A 10,702-nucleotide genomic window follows, 5' to 3' on the forward strand; every position below is an offset into this window, starting at 1 on the left:
TAAACAAATCAAAGAATTTGGTCGCCTCCCCTTGCTTTCCCAGAGTTCAACATTTGCGATTTTCAAGTTTATTGGCTAAATTAATTTACTAAAGGCGCCTCGGAGATCGGAGACCAGGATGTGCAGGCACCAGAGTTCCGCCACGATAGCAGACGACATGTGTAGTACACGATTCTTGATAAACGATTATTTGGGCAACAAATCTCATGTAAACAAATAGAATATTTTTTTAAACAGATTAAATGTAGAAATCAAATACATGGTTTTAAAATAGAAATTTCCCAAACAGTTATTGAGTTGTTTTTTTTTGGCTTTTTTTGGTAAAATGTTTTATACGTTCTGTCAGATTCTGAAGATAATTACATCCTAGCCCAAACCTCCTACAGGGCGGCGGGGGATGGCAGCGAGCAGGGGGTTTGAACACTGGACCTTCCAGACCACCGAACGACAACCCAGAGCGAATACCTCACGAGCAGGCAGCCATCCAATGATGTTTTTCTTCTCCGAGCCTCAACTTTCTTTCTGCACTCACGTGTCCCATTAATGAGTGGATACAACGTTAACCAATTGTATAATAGCATTCTTTTGGATAAACTGTAGGCTTTAAAAACGATTAAAACAGAGGACATAAGTCTTTGACATACGTGGGAAGGGTGGCGTAAAAATAATTAATCATTTATTTATTGTACCTAAGAAAAGATGAATCAATTAAAAAATTTATTTTTTTTTTTATTTTCCTTTTTTTTTCAAAGCTAAATCCAGTGTTTAGGTAAAACAATTTCTTAGTACTTGAAGCTCAAAACTTAGAACAAGCTGACTCACTCATGACTGAACAATGGTATGCGCGCTAGATTGTCGTTCGGCTGTCTCCATGGTCCCGGATTTATAATTCATACCCTACCCGCTGCCATCCCCCGTCGTCCTGTGGGAGGTTTGGACTAGGAAGTAGATTATCTTCAACTCTGAAGGAACATCGGAAACATGTACAACATTTTATAACATTTTACAACCAATACAAGGTTGCAAAGACAGTTTGTGTGGAAACACAAACTCAAAATTGGCCCCCGAAGTGGTCCACCCAGGCAGGTAAAAAAGCGGGTATCAATATTTTCAGAAAGAACATCAGAATTAAATTCTATTAAAGACAAATGACAGAGAAGAATGGAGAAAGGAGATTGACAGATCTTTTGTGGTGCCCCAGCAGTCCAGCAGACCAGAGGATGGGTGAAAGTGAATGTGAAGTTAAGTGCGAACCTGGCCTAGAGATACAAGCTAAAGCGATAAGAAATCTGATTTTACAGTGCTAAAAAGTGCATACAATATTACCGTCAACCCTTTATTTTACTATCACTTTCTTTGTTCTCTATACCGGATACTTCAAAAAGCTTGCTATTACCGTAAGTGCAGGTACACATGACCATTCTCAATATATAAGTAAACAATCAAAGCACTTTAAGTGCCAAGATATAACGATACCGTACTAAAAACAATCATTTACAACCTTACTGTACAAGTGTTTTCAAACATCTTCAAGTCCGTTATAAATTTTTGACCTCCTTATATTATAGCGTAATTTTGGAGATGTAGATACCCTGGCTAGATTGCATTTGATCACGTCATGACTTCCTCAAAATATTTTGCATGGTGATAATAAAAGGCAGGAGATCTGCAGGTCATCCACTTCAAAGATATACTGATGAATGCATTCGCGACATGAAGCTCTACAAAATCGACCAACAGATGGGGATAAAGAAGCACAGGATAGATCCACAGGGAGGACAAGAAGTACAGGATAGATCCACAGGGAGGACAAGAAGTACAGGATAGATCCACAGGGAGGACAAGAAGTACAGGATAGATCCACAGGGAGGACAAGAACATTGGAAGTAGGTAGAAGAATGAAAAATGTGGAACTCTGAGGCATCCGCAAATGCCTAACCTTTGAAAGGTATAACTAAGCGTATCTAGGATAAGGCCACTTTAGTCTTACGAGAAGTTGCAATGGGAAAAGATACCACAGCTGGTGGGATAGAAATTGAGGCCAGGGGTCGTCATCCCCAATGTTGAATGCCAGGCTTAAGTCTGAGAAGATTAGCCAATTCAACTAATATTTAACTACTAGCCGATGCCTCCGTGATGGATGCATCTTCTTAGTCATAACGAGATGAGCCAAATCTGTTTTACGAGTGACAGCGGCTTTCAACAAAGTGCATGTATAGAAACGGCACTGGTTACCAAGCTGTGCACCTCTGTACCCGACAGTTCCTCTACTTAAACTTTTTAATTGGTTTTAAGCTTTATATTTACCGAAACGGTCGGGGTTCGAAAATGTTTGAGAACCCTTGCTCAGCTGAAAAGAAATTTCTCTAGAAAAAAACGTGTTGAGTTGTTCCCCTTTAACTATAAATAAGTCAAACGTCAGTTCAGACCTGCTTTTTTTTTCTTTTTAAACCTTTCCATCTTCCAGGATCATGGGCTCAACTTTTCTGGACAGCGGCTCAACGCGCGTCATCAGGGGTTTAAAAAAGACAGTGCGTGACTCCCACCTTAAAAATGTCTTGCTCTGCCCATGTGTTCTCAGTAACTGAAGGATGGACGTGGATTACCGAGTCTGGACTGGACGAGAAGTACACATATCGAAATCGCCCAACTTTTTCTTTTTCTGTGTTTGTTTATTATTGGAACAGTGATTGGTGGCGTTGTCAAGTTGTTTTTTTACCAATCGAATGTTAATTTGGTATCGATTTTTCAGTGTACAATAGCGATACTGCCATGTTGTACTTAAACGATACAATGAGAGATATGAACAGAGACGCCCTGTCACAAAGGCGCCCTCTAATCCTCCTTGCAAATTATGCATGAGATCAGTAGATCACTCCTAAAGAAGATCAGAAACTATGAGTAACGCCTTGCATTTGAGACATTTATATATTGTAGAAATAGGATAATTTATATACTAAAAATACTATGTTTTCTTTATTAGAAATAATATATATATATATAGTAGAAGTACTATATAAATGGAAGTACTTAAAAAGTTAGTAACAATATTTATAGTAGAAGTACTATATACCTCGTAGAAGTACTATATCAAAAGTATAAGTAACATGATATGTATTGTAGGAGCACTCTATGTATTGTAGACTAGCTATATAAATAGTAGAAGCTATCACACTTTGAATGATTTCACAATAAATCATTTCATTTGAGTTGTTATCCGTGTTTACATTATTTTCTGAAAGTTTGAATCATGTACAGTAGAAGCAGTCTGTTAGATTGATTTCGAAAAGTCCAGCTATTCCGCTTGCTCCATTGATTTCTGCAAGTTCCCAGCGCTACATGGCGCTCTCACATGATGTTATCAAAGCAGTATGCTGCTCCAATCGAGACAAGGTGCTCCCATCGAGACATGCTGCTCCCATCGAGACAAGGTGCTCCCATCGAGACAAGGTGCTCCAATCGAGACAAGGTGCTCCCATCGAGACAAGGTGCTCCCATCGAGACAAGGTGCTCCCATCGAGACATTGTGCTCCCATCGTGACATGGTGCTCATATCGAGACAAGGTGTTCCAATCGAGACAAGGTGCTCCAATAGAGACATGGTGCTCCCATCGAGACAAGGTGCTCCAATCGAGACAAGGTGCTCCCATCGAGACAAGGTGCTCCCATCGAGACAAGGTGCTCCCATCGAGACATTGTGCTCACATCGAGACATGGTGCTCATATCGAGACAAGGTGCTCCAATCGAGACAAGGTGCTCCCATCGAGACAAGGTGCTCCCATCGAGACAAGGTGCTCCCATCGAGACAAGGTGCTCCAATCGAGACAAGGTGCTCCCATCCAGACATGGCGCTCCCATCCAGACATGGTGCTCCCATCCAGACATGGTGCTCCCATCGAGACAAGGTGCTCATATCGAGACAAGGTGCTCCAATCGAGACATGGTGCTCCCATCGAGACATGGTGCTCCCATCGAGACAAGGTGCTCCCATCGAGACAAGGTGCTCCAATCGAGACAAGGTGCTCCCATCGAGACAAGGTGCTCCAATCGAGACAAGGTGCTCCCATCGAGACAAGGTGCTCCAATCGAGACAAGGTGCTCCCATCGAGACAAGGTGCTCCCATCGAGACAAGGTGCTCCAATCGAGACAAGGTGCTCCAATCGAGACAAGGTGCTCCCATCGAGACAAGGTGCTCCAATCGAGACATGGTGCTCCCATCGAGACAACTTGCTCCCATCCAGACATGGTGCTCCCATCGAGACAAGGTGCTCCCATCGAGACAAGGTGCTCCAATCGAGACAAGGTGCTCCCATCGAGACAAGGTGCTCCCATCGAGACAAGGTGCTCCCATCGAGACATTGTGCTCCCATCGTGACATGGTGCTCATATCGAGACAAGGTGCTCCAATCGAGACAAGGTGCTTCAATCGAGACATGGTGCTCCCATCGAGACAAGGTGCTCCAATCGAGACAAGGTGCTCCCATCGAGACAAGGTGCTCCCATCGAGACAAGGTGCTCCCATCGAGACATTGTGCTCCCATCGAGACATGGTGCTCATATCGAGACAAGGTGCTCCAATCGAGACAAGGTGCTCCCATCGAGACAAGGTGCTCCAATCGAGACAAGGTGCTCCCATCGAGACAAGGTGCTCCAATCGAGACAAGGTGCTCCCATCCAGACATGGTGCTCCCATCCAGACATGGTGCTCCCATCGAGACAAGGTGCTCATATCGAGACAAGGTGCTCATATCGAGACAAGGTGCTCCAATCGAGACATGGTGCTCCCATCGAGACATGGTGCTCCCATCGAGACAAGGTGCTCCCATCGAGACAAGGTGCTCCAATCGAGACAAGGTGCTCCCATCGAGACAAGGTGCTCCAATCGAGACAAGGTACTCCCATCGAGACAAGGTGCTCCCATCGAGACATGGTGCTCCCATCGAGACATGGTGCTCCCATCGAGACATGGTGCTCCCATCGAGACATGCTGCTACTACCGCTTCATGCTGCTACCACCGCAATATGCTGCTACCACCGCTACATGATGCTACCACCATTACATGATGCTCCCACCGTTACATGGTGCTCCCACCGCTACATGGTGCTCCCACCGATGCATGATGCTACCCCCGCTGCATGGTTCTACCACTGCTACATGCTGCTACTACCGCTACATGATGCTACCCCCGCTTCATGGTTCTACCACCGCTACATGCTGCTACTACTGCTACATGTTGCTACCACCGTTACATGCTGCTCCCAGCGCTATATGCTGCCTTCCTGCCATTCTAAACGTGTACAGGTGAAGCTTTGCTGAAAGTCCCGTGTCAACTTGTACATTGTCAGCAAGCTGTTAGACCAGGGGTTCTCAACCTGTGGGTCGCTACGATTTTCCAGGGGTCGCCTGATACAGATGTCCTGTAGGTCCGACAACGTCCAGTTCCCTATTAAAGGACCTCTTGACCAAGGAAAGGCTTTTATCCATGGCCAGGATGAGGCATCGGCTCTTCACCAATCCCTCTGTCCGAAATCCCGCCTTATCCGAAGCGATCATGTATTCACGCCCGGTGTGTCGCTAGTCACGACCCCTTTGAGTCCCGAACAAGTTTTCCCCTCTCGTACGACCGAGCCGCGCGGGGGCCTTTCACCACGGGTCGCCTAAGATCATCGAAAATATGAATTGTTTTTGTCTATTCTAACTTTAAAAATTCGATATTTTACAAACTTTTTTTCCATTGAAAGTTAGTATTTTTTTGTATTGTTATTCTGTGATAGATATTTTAGACAGCTGAGACAGAATAACCTCAAACATTGTAATTATCGCAGGATAACTATTTTAACATTTTAAATTAATGTAAACTAATGCCTACCGCAACGTTACACTATTGTGGAATCGTCAAATGGTGACGTCGTGATGAAATTGAAAAGCAATTTCATTGTAAGTTAATAGTACGCTATCGTTTAATAGTCAATGTTATTGAAGGTAATATTTTCATTATGGGAACATCCCACGACAATGGTTCTCGCACAAAAGAACATAAAGAAAAGAAAGTATAACATCGATATGGTTTCAATTCAATAGATCAATTATGAATTGAAAAATCCCAGTAGGTGGGGATGCTTTATTAGTCGAATCCATGTAACGAATTAAATGCGTCATTTCGATGCTCAACATTCGAGCTTTGTCGACAGGAGACTAAGTACTTCAATATATCAGAAAGTATTGAACACATTACTAGTGATGCAGTAAAAAATAATTTTTCTTTAATATCAGTTAAATAAATCTAGATCAAGTGTTTGTAGCCATATTCCGCTTTATCTGTATCGCGATTTTTTCTCCATTTCAAATAATTATTTCGCGAAACATGTTTTTTTTTTAGCTTTTAAAGAAGTAGATTTGATGCAGAAGATTACAGTAGTTGTGATCTTGCAAAGACTGTCCCTAGAAACCTAATCTGGTGAAACAGAAACACTCAGACAGTCAGAACAATATTGTATTAATGTTGCTTAGTTTTGTCCCGATCACTGCCCGCGCCCCGTCACGCTATTCAAACGTCTATATAAATATACAACATGGATAGGGTGACTAAGAAATAGAAAGGTAAATAGATGCACGAGTGAAACTTTGAAAGGTCAAAAGTTCATTTATTTGTAATGTCATGATAAGGAGATATATACCATTAAGGAATATCATTGCAAATTGTTTCATAATTTAAACATTCACTTCTAGCAATGCGTATTGAGTAATTCTAGGAGATTTCCATTTTAGAACAGAAGGAACAGTTATGCTTCTGAACGAAAAAAGTTTTGCTTTGGTGTGTGTGGGGGGGGGGGGAGACGCCCCAGAGTGGGAAATTGTAAAAAGGGGTCGCCGAGCTAAAAAAGGTTGAGAGACCACTGTATTAGAGCATCAGATAGGCTTAGTGTTGTTGTTGAGTTGTATTACAAACATACAATATAAGCTAACTAAACTGTGTTAAAAGGCTTTTTTTAAGACTTGCTATCAAGGTTCTATTTTTAGATGCGGGATGTTGTCCTACGGGAAATTTAATGTGCCACATACGGGATCAGTGTATGTGTGGGGGGACACAAGAGTCACATTCGTGAAGTATGACAGCGACAATTTAACTCTACTCGGGGTCTGCATTATTAGTATGTTCTAAAAAAATCGACTATTCTTAACAGTATCGATCTCAGCCATCTCTATCCTGTGGCCATGGGGAGGGGGTGGGGATTAGAGTGGAGGGGAGGGGTGTACTTACAACCCTGTATATATTCATCTTCCGTTAGTTTTGCCACGCAGAGTCAATTTGATAAGCAATGGGCTTTTGATTAATCCCTGTTTATGGTCCCTGTGGTTCCCGCTTGTCGCTGGCTAGTCTGCACGACTACGCATGACTGATTCATGGCCTGTCCCGGGCCAGGTCGTCCTGTCGCCATCTTGAGCTGCCATCATAACTCACGGCTTGACACACATCAGGCCCTGGAGCGAACGGGACGTAGCGGCGAGAGCTGCCCACGTGGAGGGTATCACATGACGTAGTGACCCGACCTGCTCACACGAGCGCGCGAACCATGACGCAAAAGCAAGAATGGTATCAACGCTCACACCTGGGAGACACGCACAACGCACAGATATTGGTGCCCTGTCTGGCTTATCTAAAGGACGTCTGTGAATCACAAGGTAATTTCCGGTTCTACAAATGCCAATGACTCAAGAAGGGTGGATCATACTAGCGTGTCGTTCAGGACTTTAGAATGAAGATGGTCGCAGGGGCTATAATCAAATAAATAAATATTTATGGATTTTAATTCATGAACCGTTTTTATATCAATGGCCGCAGGTTTACACCCTGCGTAAATAAACCGGAAAATAAAGAGGCTATATTTTTGTTCCATATGGTAGGACAAATTTCTACAAAAGCTCTTTCTTCCCTAGTGCTATTAGAGCATGGAATGGGTTGCCTGAGCCAGCCAGGAAAACCAGTGATTTGGCAGAATTTAAGTCATGCATGACTAGATGCATGACGCGTAGGACGTAGTCATCTTCTTTTTTGAAGTAACGTCTGTATTAGTTAAGACAAGATAAGGCCTAGCACAAACGAATCACTGTTTCCAATATTTATTATTTAGAAAATAAGTCATTTAGTGGATATATTTGTTGCGGTGGATTTACATTTTCTTTTACAAATGAACCTGCTTCTCTCTACATAACAATATAAACAAAAAGTTATTTTTCGACAGGGATATATTTTTAATGTAAATATTAAATGACCAATGCATCAACAAACCATCTGTACCTTCCCTGCACTGATGTCCGGCTTTGCATTTGAGAGATTGGCCAACTTAGGAACCATCTGAATGACACACATTCCTAGGTTACAAAAACATTGAAAAGTTGGACTATCGGATGGAGCAATCTCACATTTCATGATTTGGTCATCTCGTCCACTCAGATTGACATTGTATGAAATGAGTTTGAAACATTCAAGAACAGTTTCGTCTCTCTGGATGCGATCTTCAGACAACTGGTTCAACGACAATCCGTTTCCAACTAATGGTTGTTAGACAAACGGTTCACAGGTAATTGGCTCACAGGTAACTGGTTCACAGGTAACTGGCTCACATGAAACTGGTTCACAGGTAACTGGCTCACAAGAAACTGGCTCACAGGTAACTGGTTCACAGGTAACTGGCTCACAGGTAACTGGTTCACATGTAACTGGCTCACAGGTAACTGGTTCACAGGCAACTGACTCACAGGTAACTGGTTCAAATATAACTTGTTCACTGGCTCACCAAAGGAAGGGTTCCGACGACAAACTCATTGGGAAAGTTGAGTCACATCGACATTTTGACATAACCACTTCATTGCGATTGATCAACTTAGTTTGACATAGTCATGTCAATGTCAATGTCATCTTATCATTCAGATTTTTCATTTCAAATTTTATTTCCAACTTTCACATAACGTGCAACAGAAAGGAAAATCATTTGTGCAAGGAATTCAAAGAGTTCCTGAATTTTTAAGTGAGGCGCACAGGTCTGTAATATTACATCGTCCACATTTGTTCCGGAAGCTGAAACAAAATGGGACTAGTGAAATCTGCCATTTTGGAATTGTCATTAGAGAATGCAGCCCAAATTCTTCAAACTGTATTTTCCATTTCCATGGAGTAGCTCGAACAAGTCACTGGCCCCGAAACCTATCCCCTCCTTATAGAAGAAAAACTGTATGGAGAGCTGTCTGATGTAGAAACTACTCAGCAAATCATCTGATTCCCAGATATTGGATTAGTGACCTTTGAACTCTCCAACATAATAAAAGAGAACTCTGCAGAAGATTCCCTCCCCTGCAACTGTTTGTTATTTCACTTTGTTTTCATTTGGTCTAGATGTTGTGTTTTTGTTGTTTGCTTGTTTTTGTTTGGCCCAAGTTTTTTGTTGTTGTTGTTGTTGTAATCCTAAAAGAAAGACAGATGTAATTTAGTCTAAAAAACCCCCAATCTCTGCCACGCCTCTGCCCCTGCCGCAACTATTTCAGTCACTTTTGTTTTTCTTTATTATTATGTAGATGGATTTATACATATAAACTGTTTTTATAAAGTAGAAACTCGTTACGACGCCCGAAATGGACGATCCCTGGGACAGATGTCAGTACGAGGCCACTGAAGGGTAATGTTTACTTTTATCTACCAGGGAAACATATGACCTGAACCTATTACCCTGGACACTTCCCACCTGATTGAACAGCATGAGGTTGTGTGCGTGTGTGTGTTGGGATAGGTGAGGGGACGATAAGAGAGTTTATAATTGTGAAGTGTAATGAGAGGGCTGGGGGGGGGCGTGAACAACGGACTTCATTAATGCAAAGTTCTGTTTTACAAACAATGAGTGGTTGCTGTTAATTCATTCGATGTTTTGATTCGCCCTACACACAATTAATGATTCAACTCGATGACTTGATTCATTCTAGGTTTCGATTCATTCAATGACTCGATTCATTCAATGATTCACTTAAAATACTACCATTCTGGATCTGATGTTTTTTTTTTTTTTTACTGATTTGAAAATTTTGAATCAAGCGTTTACCAGTCTTTTTTTTTTTCTTAAATAAAGTAGTTTTTTTTTAAAAAAAAGATAATTTTACACATGTTAGCGAGAGGGACAATACTATAGTGTGTTTCAATGTATGTGTCATTGTAGCAATCTATGTGTCATGGTAGTAATTTATGTGTCATTGTCTTACTGTGTGTGTTATTGTATACCTTGCTGTGTGTGTGTGTGTAGTTGCACGTGCGGACGTGTGTATGGTTTTGTGTGGTTGTATGTGTACGATTGTTTGGTTAATTTTGTGTGATCATATTTATGATTGTGTGTGTCTTATAATCTTTTAATGTTTGTGATTGGATTTTTTTTATTCATATATATATATATCTGTATTCCCCCCTCCCCCCCCCCTCCATCAATTTCTGTTCTATCGTTACTTTCATATACTTCAACCTTATCCTATTCCAAATAAGATTCCGTTGGTTTATTAGCTCACTAGCAAGTTTTGGTTGTTTCCCGTCACATTTCTCGTTGCTATTTATTATTATTTATTTATTTAGTATTGCTATTTATTATTATTATTTATTATTATTATTTATTTATTATTGCTATTATTATTATTATTATTTATTATTGTTATTTATTATTAT

Source organism: Biomphalaria glabrata, chromosome 1 (genome assembly GCF_947242115.1).
Source record: "Biomphalaria glabrata chromosome 1, xgBioGlab47.1, whole genome shotgun sequence".
Lineage (NCBI taxonomy): Eukaryota > Metazoa > Mollusca > Gastropoda > Planorbidae > Biomphalaria > Biomphalaria glabrata.